Genomic DNA, 13,612 nt, shown 5'->3' with positions numbered 1-13,612 from the left:
ACTGGCACTCCTCCGCCCTCCGCTCTCGGAGCAGCGTCTGCTTCCCCTGGTGGAGGAAGGTCGGGTCCCACCGGCACCCTAGAGGGCTGATACGGGGGAGGAAAAATTAGTTCTTCTTCGGTTCCCCCCTGCAAGATAGGGTAGAGGGGAGCTGATGGCTGGGTGACTTTCTTCTCCTCCTTCTTCTCTGTCCCCTGCAAAGCAAGAATAGGTCTCGACTCTGGAGGGCATGGGGCCAGGAAGGGCTTAAGCAAAGAGGGTGGGTCCTCCACAAGGTCCTGCCAAGTAATAATGTAAGGGAGTTGATCAGGATGACCCTTCTTGGGCCGGGAGACGACGTCTCTGACCCGGCGGATGGTAGGGAGGTCGAAAGTTCCCTCTGGCGGCCACCCAACATTGAAAGTTGGCCACTCGCTGGAACAAAAAATCTGCCACCGACCCTTCCGGACCTCCACACTGAAGTTGTTGGCTCTTCCCATGACCTCTTTGAAATGATCAATCATAATGCTTAAGGGAGTAGTCTGAGTCTGTCCCATAATGTCCGTCCAGTAAGTCCACAGAATAAAACAGAGAAACACAAACACAGACAAACAAAGGGCCCCAAAGAACACCCTTCCAATTCCGTGGAAGCAAAACCAAAAACTAGACGATGGCCTCACGCCGACCGGCGGGAGCGACCCGCCTCGTCTCAGATTTGTGAGGGGAATCCACGTCCCTCCAGAAAGGAGGATCAGAATGTCTTCCGAGTCCTCCCGCACGTGGTCCTCCAGTGCGTCCACTTAGACTGCGTTGGGCACAACCAGAGTACCAGAGATGACCTCACACAAGAGGGACAGAAACACAAACACACAGACACCTACCGCGGTCAGTCAGGCTTTCCGGGTCGGGGTCCCTCATGGGTCTTGGGGATCGTGGACGAGCCCCCAAATGTTATGCCCAGGTTTCAAGATCCCCAAAAACCACCAGGGAGCTGAATCCGATGCAAAAGCAAAGAGCCTTTATTCAAGCTCGAGCCCGGTCTCTCCGCCTCTACCGACACAGCGGGAGGATGCGAAGAGCCTCGAGACCCAGAAGTCCAGCAATTTTATAGGGCTTGGGGTCGGGTGGTGGGGTGATGCTCGGACCATCGAGTTGGCTGATTCCGATTGGTTGGGTGAGGGCCAGGGTCTAGTTATACAATAACAGGATGTAGCAAGCATATTTTTGACTCTCGGTTATTTCCCTTTGCATTTCTATTGGCTGACTTTAGGGTAGTGGGTAACTGACACATTCTGTGGTTTTTCTCGTAATAAGAGGTCATGTCTGGGACATAGTTACAAAAGATGGAGGACACAGTACAAAATGGAGTCAGTCCTGCTCTGCCCTTTCAATTTCCCAGTGATGAAACGCTGTCCTTCAGATATTAAGGCTCTATGAACTTGTATTCCTACTGTTTCAGGCACCTTCCTAAATATTTCCCTAGTCTTTCGTTGTGAATTCTCAGTGTTTCATTCACTTTTGTCCAATGCTTCAAGCTCATTCACTGTGAATTCCGAGTATTCATACAGCGTTTTGCCAAATATACCAGACTTTAAATCTAAATTATTACTACATTGAACACTAGCTTGACTATCATTGTGATTTCTAAGAGTTTTGAATACTTTTATACAGTTATATCACCTGTATGAGACCAATTTATGTGTCACCCACTTTCTTCCTAAAACGCCAACTCATTTACACTGAATTATAAAAGTAAACAGGATCGCACTCACTTCTCTGCTCTTTCAACACAATTTCCCAGTGACTAAACAGTGTCCTTCAGATATTAAGGCTCCATGAAATTGAATACCTACTGTTTCAGGTAACTTCCTAAATATTTCCCCATTCTTTCATTGTGAATTCTCAGTGTTTGATTGACTTTTGTCCAGTGAGTCAAGCTCATTCACTGTGAATTCCAAGTGTTTATACATCGCTCTTCCATATATACCAGCTCCACAAATATAATTTTTTTCTATTTTAAAGACTATCCTACCTTTCGCAGATCTTTGGATACAAATACTTGGTATTTCAATACTGCATTAGAGATATCAAGGTTCTACAAATGTATCCCAAGTGTTTCAGACACATTCCTAGACATTTCCCTGGTCGGTTATTGTGACTTCTCAGAGTTTTCACATTTTCATACAGGAATGTGAGCCCTCTGATAATGAAAGTTTAACAACCTTCTTTAAAATACGCCAACTCATTTAGACTGAATTATAATGGAGCCACTATCCAACTCAGTTCTCTACTCATTAACTATGATTTCCCAGTGATGAAACAGTGTCTTTCAATAATTAAGGCTCTATGAACTTGTATTCCTACTGTTTCAGGTACATTCCTAAATATTTCCCTTGTCTATCATTGTGAATTCACAGAGTTTGACTCACTTTTGTACAGTGATTCTAGCTCATTCACTATGAATTCCAAGTATTTACACAGTATTTTGCGAAATATACCAGATTTAAATTTAAATCATAACTACTTTGAACACTAGCTTGACTATCATTTTGATTTCTAAGAGTTTTGAATGCTTTTATACTGTTACATCACGTGTATGAAGATGAATTTATGTTTCATCAACTTTCTTCCTACATCGCCAACCCATTTACACTGAATTATAAAAGTAACCAGTATCACACTAACTTCTCTGCTCTTTGAACAGTTTCCCAGTGACTAAACAGTGTCCTTCTGATATTAAGGCTCCCTGAACTTGTATTCCTACTCTTTCAGGCACCTTCCTATGTATTTCCCCAGTCTTCCATTGTGAATTCACAGTGTTTGACTCACTTTTGACCACTCATTGAAGCTCATTCACTAGATTTCCAAGGTTTTATACAGCGTTTTGCCAAATATACCAGACTTCAAGTCTAAATTGTTACTACATTGAACACTGGCTTGACTATCAGTGTGATTTCTAAGAGTTTTCAATACTTTCGCACTATTAGATAAGCTCTATAAAGTTGAATGAATGTTTCATCAACTTTCTACCTAAATTGCCAACCCATTTACACTGAATTACAAAAGTAACCAGTAATGCACTCACTTCTCTGCTCTTTGAACACAGTTTACCTGGAAAAAAACAGTGTCCTTCAGATATTAAGGCTCAATGAACTTGTTTTCCTATTGTTTCAAGCATCTTCCTATATATTTCCCTAGTCTTTCATTGTTTATTCACAGTGTTTGACTCACTTTTGACCAGTGATTGAAGCTCTTTCACTGTATTTCCAAGTGTTTATACAGGCTTTTGCCAAATATACCAGATTTTAAATATAATTATTACTACTTTGACCACTGGCTTAAATATCAATGTATTTTCAAAGAATTTTCAATATATTTATACTGTTCTATCAGCTCCATGAAGATGAATTGATCTTTCATCAACTTTCTTCCTAAATCGCCAACCCATTTACACTGAATTCCAAAAGTAACCAGTATCACACTCACTTCTCTTCTCTTTGAACACAGTTTCCCAGTGACTAAACAGTGTCCTTCTGATATTAAGGCTCCCTGAACTTGTATTCCTACTCTTTCAGGCAACTTCTATGTATTTCCCTAGTCTTTCATTGTGAATTCACAGTCTTTGACCACTTTTGACCAGTGATTGAAGCTCATTCACTAGATTTCCAAGGTTTTATACAGCGTTTTGCCAAATATACCAGACTTCAAATCTAAATTGTTACTACATTGAACACTGGCTTGACTATCAGTGTGATTTCTAAGACTTTTCAATACTTTCGAACTGTTAGATAAGCTCTAGGAAGTTGAATGGTTGTTTCATCAACTTTGTTCCTAAATCGCCAACCCATTTACAATGAATTACAAAATTAACCAGTATTGCACTCACTCCTCTGCTCTTTGAACACAGTTTCGCTGGAAAAAACAGTGTGCAGTGTCCTTCAGATATTAAGGCTTAATGAACTTGTATTCCTATTGTTTCATGCATCTTCCTATATATTTCCCTACTCTTTCATTGTGAATTTACAGTGTTTGACTCACTTTTGACCAGTGATTGAAGCTCATTCAGTAGAGTTCCAATATTTTATATAGCGTTTTGCCAAATATACCAGACCTCAAATCTAAATTGTTACTACATTGAACACTGGCTTGAGTATAAGTGTGATTTCTAAGCGTTTGCAATACTTTCACACTGTTAGATCATCTCTATGAAGTTAAATTGATCTTCATCAACTGTCGTCCTTAATCTCCAACCCATTTTCACTGAATTACAATATTAACCAGTATTGCACTCATTTCTCTGCTCTTTGAACACAGTTTCCCTGGAAAAAACAGTGTACAGTGTCCTTCAGATATTAAGGCTCAATGAACCTATATTCCTATTGTTTCAGGCATCTTCCTATATATTTCCCTAGTATTTCATTGTTCATTCACAGGTTTGACTCACTTTTGAGCAGTGATTGAAGCTCTTTCACTGTATTTCCAAGTATTTATACCGGCTTTTGCCAAATATATTTTAAATACAATTATTACTACTTTGAACACTGGCTTAATTATCAATGTATTTTCAAAGAGTGTTCAATATATTTATACTGTTCTATCAGCTCCATGAAGATGAATTGAACTTTCATCAACTTTCTTCCTAAATCGCTAACCCATTTACACTGAATTCCAAAGGTAACCAGTATCACACTCACATCTCTGCTCTTTGAACAGTTTCCGAGTGACTAAACAGTGTCCTGCTGATATTAAGGCTCCCTGAACTTGTATTCCTACTCTTTTAGGCACCTTCCTATTTATTTCACAATCTTTCATTGTGAATTCCAGGTGTTTGACTCACTTTTGACCAGTCATTGAAGCTCATTCAGCGGATTTCCAAGGTTTTATACAGCATTTTGCCAATTATACTAGACTTCAAATCTAAATTGTTACTACATTGAACACTGGTTTGACTATCAGTGTGATTTCTAAGAGGTTGCAATACTTTCGCACTGTTAGATCAGCTCTATGAAGTTGAATTGATCTTTCATCATCTTTCTTCCTAAATCGCCAACCCATTTACACTGAATTCCAAAGGTAACCAGTATCGCACTCACTTCTCTACTCTTTGAACAAATTTCCCACTGACTACACAGTGTCCTTCTGATATTAAGGCTCCCTGAACTTTTATTCCTACTCTTTCAGGCACCTTTCTTTGTGTTTCCCTAGTCTTTCATAGTGAATTCACAGTGTTTCACTCACTTTTGACCAGTGATTGAAGCTTTCACTGTATTTCCAAGTATTTATACCGCCTATTGACAAATACATTACATTTTAAATATAATTATTACTACTTTGAGCACCGGCTTAACTATCAATGTATTTTCAAAGAGTTTTCAATATATTTATACTGTTCTATCAGCTCTATGAAGATGAATTCATGTTTCATCAACTTTCTTCCTAAATCGCCAACCCATTTACACTGAATTACAAAAGTAACGAGTATCGTACTCACTCCCTGGAAAAAAACAGTGGAGAGTGTCCTTCAGCTATTAAGTCTCAATGAACTTGTATTCCTATTGTTTCAGGCATCTTCCTATATATTTCCCCACTCTTTCATTGTGAATTCACAGTGTTTGAGTCACTTTTGACCAGTGATTGAAGCTCATTCAGTAGATTTGCAAGGTTTCATACAGCGTTTTGCCAAATATACCAGACTTCAAATCTAAATTGTTACTACATTGAACACTGGCTTGACTATCAGTGTGATTTCTAAGACTTTTCAATACTTTCGAACTGTTAGATAAGCTCTAGGAAGTTGAATGGTTGTTTCATCAACTTTGTTCCTAAATCGCCAACCCATTTACAATGAATTACAAAATTAACCAGTATTGCACTCACTCCTCTGCTCTTTGAACACAGTTTCTTTCTTTTTTTTTTTTTTACTGTCTTTTTTTTTTTCTTCCACATTTTATTTTTTTTATTAAGGTATTATATGTGTACATATCTTACCATTGCTCCCCCCCACCTCACTCCCATACCTGCCCTCACCCCCCAATGTTTTGCATCCGTTGGTTACTCTTATATGCATGCATACAAGTCCTTCAGTTGATCTCTTATTTCCCCCACCTCTCCCTAACCTTACCGCTGTAATTAGACACTCTGTTTGATGCTTTACTGCCTCTGTAACTATCTTTTGGTTCATCAGTTTATAATGTTTTTCATTATCCCTAAATGAGTGAGATCATGTGGTATTTTTCTTTCATTGACTGGCTTATTTCACTTAGCATAATGTTCTCTAATTCCATCCAGGTGTCTACAAATGGTAGTAATTCCTTCTTTTTATGGCAGCATAGTATTCCATTGTGTAGATGTACCATAGTTTTCTGATCCAGTCATCTGCTGACGGGCACCTAGGCTGTTTCCAAATCTTAGCTATTGTAAATTGCGCTGCTATGAACATAGGGGTGCATATATCCTTTCTGATTGGTGTTTCTGGTTTCTTAGGATATATTCCTAGGAGTGGGATTACTGGGTCAAATGGGAGTTCCATTTTCAGTTTTTTGAGGAAACTCCATACTGTTCTCCACAGTGGCTGCACCAGTCTGCATTCCCACCAGCAGTGCACGAGGGTTCCTTTTTCTCCGCATCCTCGCCAACACTTGTCATTTGTTGATTTGTTGATGATAGCCATTCTGATAGGTGTGAGATGGTATCGCATTGTCGTTTTGATTTGCATCTCTCGGATAATAAGTGACTTTGAGCATGTTTTCATGTGTCTCTTGGCCTTCCTTCTGTCTTCTTTCGAAAAGATTCTATTTAGGTCCGTTGCCCATTTTTTTTATTGGATCCTTTATCTTCCTTTTATTAAGTTGTATAAGCTGCCTGTAGATGTTGGAAATTAAACCTTTATCAGTGATACCATTTGCAAATATGTTCTCCCATACAGTGGGGTTTCTTGTTGTTTTGTTGATGGTTTCTTTTGCTGTGCAAAAGCTTTTTATTTTGATGTAGTCCCATTTGTTTATTTTCTCTTTGGCTTCCATTGCCCTAGGGGCAGTATCACTGAAAAAGTTCTTTTGGCATATGTCTGAGATTTTGCTGCCTGTGGATTCCTCTAGTATTTTTATGGTTTCCCGTCTTATATTTAAGTCCTGTATCCATTTTGAGTTTATTTTTGTGTATGGTGTAAGTTGGTGATCTAGTTTCATTTTTTTGCATGTATCTGTCCAATTTTCCCAACACCATTTATTGAAGAGACTGTCTTGACTCCATTGTATGCTCATGCCTCCTTTGTCAAATATTAATTGCTCATATTGGTTTGGGTCGATATCTGGATTCTCTATTCTATTCCATTAATCTATATGTCTGTTCTTGTGCCAGTACCAGGCTGTTTTGAGGACAGTGGCTTTGTAATACAGCTTGAAATCTGGTATTGAGATCCCTCCTACTTTATTCTTCTTTCTCAGGATTGCTGTGGCTATTCGGGGTCTTTTTTTATTCCAGATGAATTTTTGGAGAGTTCTTTCTAGGTCTGCGAAATATGCTGTTGGTATTTTAATGGGGAGTGCATTGAATCTATAGATTGCTTTGGGTAGTATGGACATTTTGATGATGTTGATTCTACCAATCCATGAACATGGTATGTTCTTCCATCTGTTTACATCTTCCTCTATCTCTTTTTTCAGTGTCCTGTAGTTTTCCGCGTATAGGTCTTTTACCTCCTTGGTTAGGTTTATTCCTAGGTATCTTAAATTTTTTGGTGCGATGGAAAATGGGATTGCTTTTTTAGTCTCTCTTTCTGTAAGTTCACTGTTAGTGTATAGAAATGCCATAGATTTCTTGGCGTTAATTTTGTATCCTGCTACCTTGCCGAATTCATTTATTAAGTCTGTTAGTTTTTTGACAGAGTCTTTCGGGTTTTTTATGTACAATATCATGTCATCTGCAAATAAGGACAGCTTTACTACTTCTTTTCCAATTTGGATGCCTTTTATTTCTTCTTCTTGTCTAATTGCAATGGCTAATACTTCCAGTACTATGTCAAACAAGAGTGGTGAGAGTGGGCATCTTTGTCTTGTTCCTGTTCTTAGGGGAAATGGTTTTAGTTTTTGCCCATTGAGTATGATGTTAGCTGTGGGTTTATCATATATAGCTTTTATTATGTTGAGGTATGATCCTTCTATTCCCACCTTGTTGAGAGTTTTTATCAAGAAAGGGTGTTGGATTTTGTCAAATGCTTTTTCTGCATCAATTGATATGACTATGTGATTTTTATCTTTCAATTTGTTTATGTGATGTATCACATTTATTGATTTTCGGATATTGAACCATCCTTGCATTCCTGGGATAAACCCTACTTGGTCATGGTGTATGATCTTTCTGATGTACTGCTGGATCTGATTTGCTAGAGTTTTGTTGAGGATTTTGGCATCTACATTCATGAGGGATATTGGCCTGTAATTCTCTTTCATTGTGTTGTCTTTATCTGGTTTTGGTATTAGGGTGATGCTGGCTTCATAGAAGGAGCTTGGAAGTGTTCCTTCCTCTTGAATTTTTTGGAATAGTCTGAGGAGGATAGGTTTTAGTTCTTCCTTGAATGTTTGGTAAAACTCTCCTGTGAAGCCTCTGGCCCCGGGCTTTTGTTTACCGGAAGCTCTTTCATGACTGCTTCAATTTCTTCCATAGTTACTGGCATGTTGAGCTGTTTAGATTCTTCCTGATTGAGTTTTGGAAGGTTATATTTTTCTAGGAATATGTCCATTTCCTCCAGGTTGTCCAGTTTGTTGGAATAGAGTTGTTCGTAGTATTTTTTAACAATCCTTTGTATTTCGGCGGGATCTGTTGTTATTTCACCTCTTTCATTTCTGATTTTGTTTATTTGGGTCCTCTCTCTTTGCTTCTTGGTGAGCCTGGCTAGAGGTTCATCAATCTTGTTTATCCTTTCAAAGAACCAGCTCTTGGTTTTGTTGATCTTTTGTATTGTTTCTTTGGTCTCTATGTCGTTTATCTGTGCTCTGATCTTTATTATTTCCTTCCTTCTGCTTACACTGGGCTTTTCTTGTTGCTCTTTTTCTAACTCTTTGAGTTGTTGGGTTAGGTAATTTATTACCCCTGTTTCTTGTTTTTTGCAGTAGGCTTGTAGAGCTATGAACTTCCCTCTCAAGACTGCTTTCACTGTGTCCCATAGATTTTGGATTGTAGTGTTTTCATTGTCATTTGTTGTTATGATGTTTTTTATTTCTTCTTTGATCTCTCTGGTAACCCAGTCATGGTTTAATAGCATGCTGTTTAGTCTCCATGTGTTTGATTTCTTTGGGTTGTTTTTATTGTAGTTGATTTCCAGTTTTATGCCACTGTGGTCTGAGAAGATGCTTGATATGATTTCTATCTTCTTGAATTTGAAGAGACTTTGCCTATGTCCCAACATATGGTCTATCTTTGAAAATGACCCATGTGCACTTGAGAAGAATGTATATTCTGTGGCTTTGGGGTGAAATGTTCTGAAGATGTCAATTAATTCCATCTGGTCTAGTGAGTCATTTAGGATTGATGTTTCTTTGCTGATGTTTTGTTTAGAGGATTTGTCCAATGGTGATAGTGGGGTATTAAAGTCTCCTACTATGATTGTATTGCTGTCAATCTCTCCCTTGATATCCTCCAGGAGTTTTTTTATGTATTTGGGTGCTCCTGTATTGGGTGCATATATGTTTACCAGAGTTATTTCTTCTTGTTGGATTGCTCCCTTTAGTATTATGAAGTGGCCTTCCTTATCTCTTGTTATGTCCTTCAGTTTGAGGTCTAATTTGTCAGATATAAGTATTGCTACCCCAGCTTTTTTTTCAGTTCCATTTGCCTGGAAAACCTTTTTCCATCCCTTCACCCTCAGTCTGTGTGCGTCTTTTTTTCTGAGGTGGGTTTCTTGTAGACAGCAGATATATGGATCATGTTTTCTTATCCAATCCATTACCCTATGTCTTTTGATTGGGGCATTTAATCCGTTTACATTTAAAGTTATTATTGATAGGTACTTATTTGTCGCCATTCCTATTCTTTACACCTGTATTCCTTCTTCGCTTCCTATTTCTTTTCTTTTTTTTTTTTTTTACAGCAGACCCTTTAGCATTTCTTGCATTGCTGGTTTGGTGGTAATAAATTCCCTTATTCCTTTTTTGTCTGTGAAGCTCCTGATTTCACCTTCAATTTTGATTGATAGCCTTGCTGGGTACAGTATTCTTGGATTCAGACCCTTCCTTTGCATGACTTTGTATATTTCATTCCATTCCCTTCTGGCCTGATGAGTTTCTGTTGAGAAATCAGTTGCTAGTCTGATGGGGGTTCCTTTGTATGTAACTTTCTGTCTCTCTCTGGCCGCTTTTAAGATTCTTACTTTGTCGTTGGTGTTTGCCAATTTAATTATAATGTGCCTTGGCGTCGGTCTTTTGGGGTTCATTTTGCTTGGGACTCTGTGAGCTTCTTGGATTTGTGTGGGTTTTTTTCTTCTCTATATCAGGGAAATTTTCTGTCATTATTTCTTCAAATAGGTTTTCTATTCCTTACTCAGCTTCCTTTCCTTCTGGAACCCCTATTATGCGGATGTTGTTTTGTTTCGTGTTGTCCCAAAGTTCCCTTAGGCTCTCCTCCTGCCTTTTAATTTTTTTTTCTAGAAGTTGCTCTACTTGGGTATTTTTTCCCATCTTGTTTTCTAGCTCACTGATGCGGTCCTCTGCTTCTTCTAGTCTACTCTTGATGCTTTCTATTGAGTTCTTTACAGCAGCGATGTCATTTTTCATTTCTTCTTGGTTCTTCTTCATTTCCTCTTGGTTCTTGCTCTTATTGTCGAATTTGTCTTCCATTCTTTTCAGCCACCTTATGACCATTTCTCTGAATTCTTTTTCTGGAAGGTTGCTTGCTTCCATTTCGTTTACTTCCTTTTCTGGTGATGCCTGCTTTTCTTTCATATGCGGGCTGTGTCTTTGTCTCCCCATGGTGTCTCTTCTCCTGATGTCTGGTTATGTTGTTCTCTCTCTCCTGCGTCGATTTAAAGGCACAAAATACAGCACTACCAAGTACAACACACAAGGCACTGAACAGAAATGTATTCACGATATTAATAAGCTCCAATAAAGGTGACCACCAGAGAAAGGCAAATTAGGGGATAGTAGAGAAAGAAGAAGAGGAAAAAGAAAGAAAGAAGAGGAAGAAAAAAAGGGGGTGTCAAAATGAAATTGGGAAAAGGGAAAAAAAGAAGAAAAAAAAGTAAGAGAGACAAGAAAGAGACTAAGAGAGAAAGGGAAACAGACTATATATATTGGGGATAAAACTCCAATAGAACAATCACTTATCCCAGCAAATGCCAGCAACAAGTACCTGGGGATTAATACAAACTACAACACCAACTAATATTGAGTGAGGCAAGGGAAAACAGAAGCACTAAACAAACAAAAAAATAAACAAAAGAAGAATAAGCAAAACAATCTCACAAAAAAGCATAAATATTCGATATAATCTACATTCAAACGAACAACAACAAAAAGACAGAGAGAAAAACAATTTTTTGGATAGTTAAGACAGCAAAGAGAGAGGTGTGTATGGACTTGGAGCAGGGGATTGGAGATTAGATATATAAGTAGGGTGAAATTTTAAAAGGGGGTAAACAGAAAGAATAGGGAAAATCTAAAGCAGGAAAGGGGTAAGATAAACAGGATACTGAAAAGGGAAAAGTGAGGAAGAGAGTGATGGCATAAAGGTAGATTTGAGATAGAGTAAAACGATGCTAAAGGAAAGATAAAAATAGAATGTAGAACATTAATCCCAAACCAAAATGAAGAGAAAATAAAATGACACTTAAAAAAAAAAAAAGATAAAAAAGCAGTAGTAATAATACGGATTGAAAATAAAAATGTAATAATTAAAAAGGTAAAATCAAGTGAGGAAAAAAATTAGTTTCTTGAGTAAAAGATGCAAAAAATGAAAATAAAAAAATAAAAAATAAAAATAAAATGTGGAGTAGTGAAGGTCATTCACTTCCTTTGTTGTTCTGTTTGGCACGCCTGTTTCTCAGTCTGGACAGTATTGCAGTTCCCTGCGTTCCTCTGCTCTTCAGTGATGTAAGCCAGTCCTGATTTTAAGCAGGCGGTGTGTCTTAATTCGTATTCCTTTATTTTTGATTACACAAGAGTCAATTTGTGATTCAGCCCCTGGGTGGCAGTGTTTCTGGATTGAATTCCGGGTTTATCTATGGCCTCTCTAGGGAGTGTTAGAGCCTTCTTTCCCTGTGGCACTCACTACCGGTTTGTGGGAGTGGGCTGCCTCAGAGCTGGCTCTCCGATGGTCACTCCCCACTCCGATCCCCAGGTTCCAGAAAAACAACTTTCCCCTGCAGTCTCCCAGGGTGTCCCCAACTGGGTGATCCTATGATTTGGGCTTAGTAATCAGAAGCAAGAATTTCAAGAGGAAAAAGCCCAAGTGTGCGCACTCCGTGGCTGCGCGTAAGTCTAGCACACCCCTGAAATTCTTAGGGTGTCCCTGCACTTCAGATCAAAATGGGTTGCTTTTTAGAGAGCCCTTCTGTTAGCAGCTCTGAGGACCCCCTTCCACATTCACAGATCACGCCAGCCCCAGCAGCCACCGATTTTTCTAGGCACAGACTTCCCTGGTCCTCCAGCTCCCGCAAAACGCGCGTTCCTCTCTCGCGCTGGGACCAGAGACCTCACCTTATGCTAGGCGAAATCAGACCTTTCCGTGGTGGAGTGTAGAGCTCCTCTGAACCCGTGTGTTTGCGCCAATTGGGGAGCGTTGTTCTGGGGCTCGCAGCTGTTCCGTGGGTGCCGCAGTTGTGGATTCTCAGGCTTCCGATAAGCTCCACTTTCCGGTTCCAGATGGCGGCGACTCCGCGTCCAAGCCCGCAGCTCCGGGAGGGGACCCAGCCACAGTGGGAACTGCCAGGTCAGGGGAACCATGTCTAGCAGTATCCCACCTGATTCTAGAGTTCAGCTGTCCCCCAACTTGCCAAAAAACACTCCTAGTGCGACCTTCAGCTGTTCTTTCTTTCCGCTCCGGGACAAGGCTCGGAACACTTCTGTCTATTCCGCCGCCATTTTTCTCCCCCCCTGAACACAGTTTCGCTGGAAAAAACAGTGTGCAGTGTCCTTCAGATATTAAGGCTTAATGAACTTGTATTCCTATTGTTTCATGCATCTTCCTATATATTTCCCCACTCATTCATTGTGAATTCACAGTGTTTGACTCACTTTTGACCAGTGATTGAAGCTCTTTGACTGCATTTCCAAGTATTTATACCGGCTTTTGCTAAAAATATTAGATTTTAAATATAATTATTACTACTTTGAACACTGGCTTAACTATCAATGTATTTTCAAAGAGTTTTCAATATATTTATACTGTACTATCTGCTCTATGAACATGAATTTATGTTTCATCAACTTCCCTCCTAAATCGTTAACCCATTTAAACTGAATTCCAATAGTAACCAGTATCGCACTCACTTCTCTGCTCTTTGAACACAGGTTCCCACTGACTACACAGTGTTCTTCTGATATTAAGGCTCCCTGAACTTGTATTGCTACTCTTTCAGGCACCGATCTATTTATTTCCCCGTCTTTCATTGTGAATTCACAGTGTTTGACTCACTTTT

This window comes from Plecotus auritus (genome assembly GCF_963455305.1).
Source record: "Plecotus auritus genome assembly, chromosome: 13".
In the NCBI taxonomy this organism is placed as follows: domain Eukaryota; kingdom Metazoa; phylum Chordata; class Mammalia; order Chiroptera; family Vespertilionidae; genus Plecotus; species Plecotus auritus.
This window is presented reverse-complemented; position numbering follows the sequence as displayed.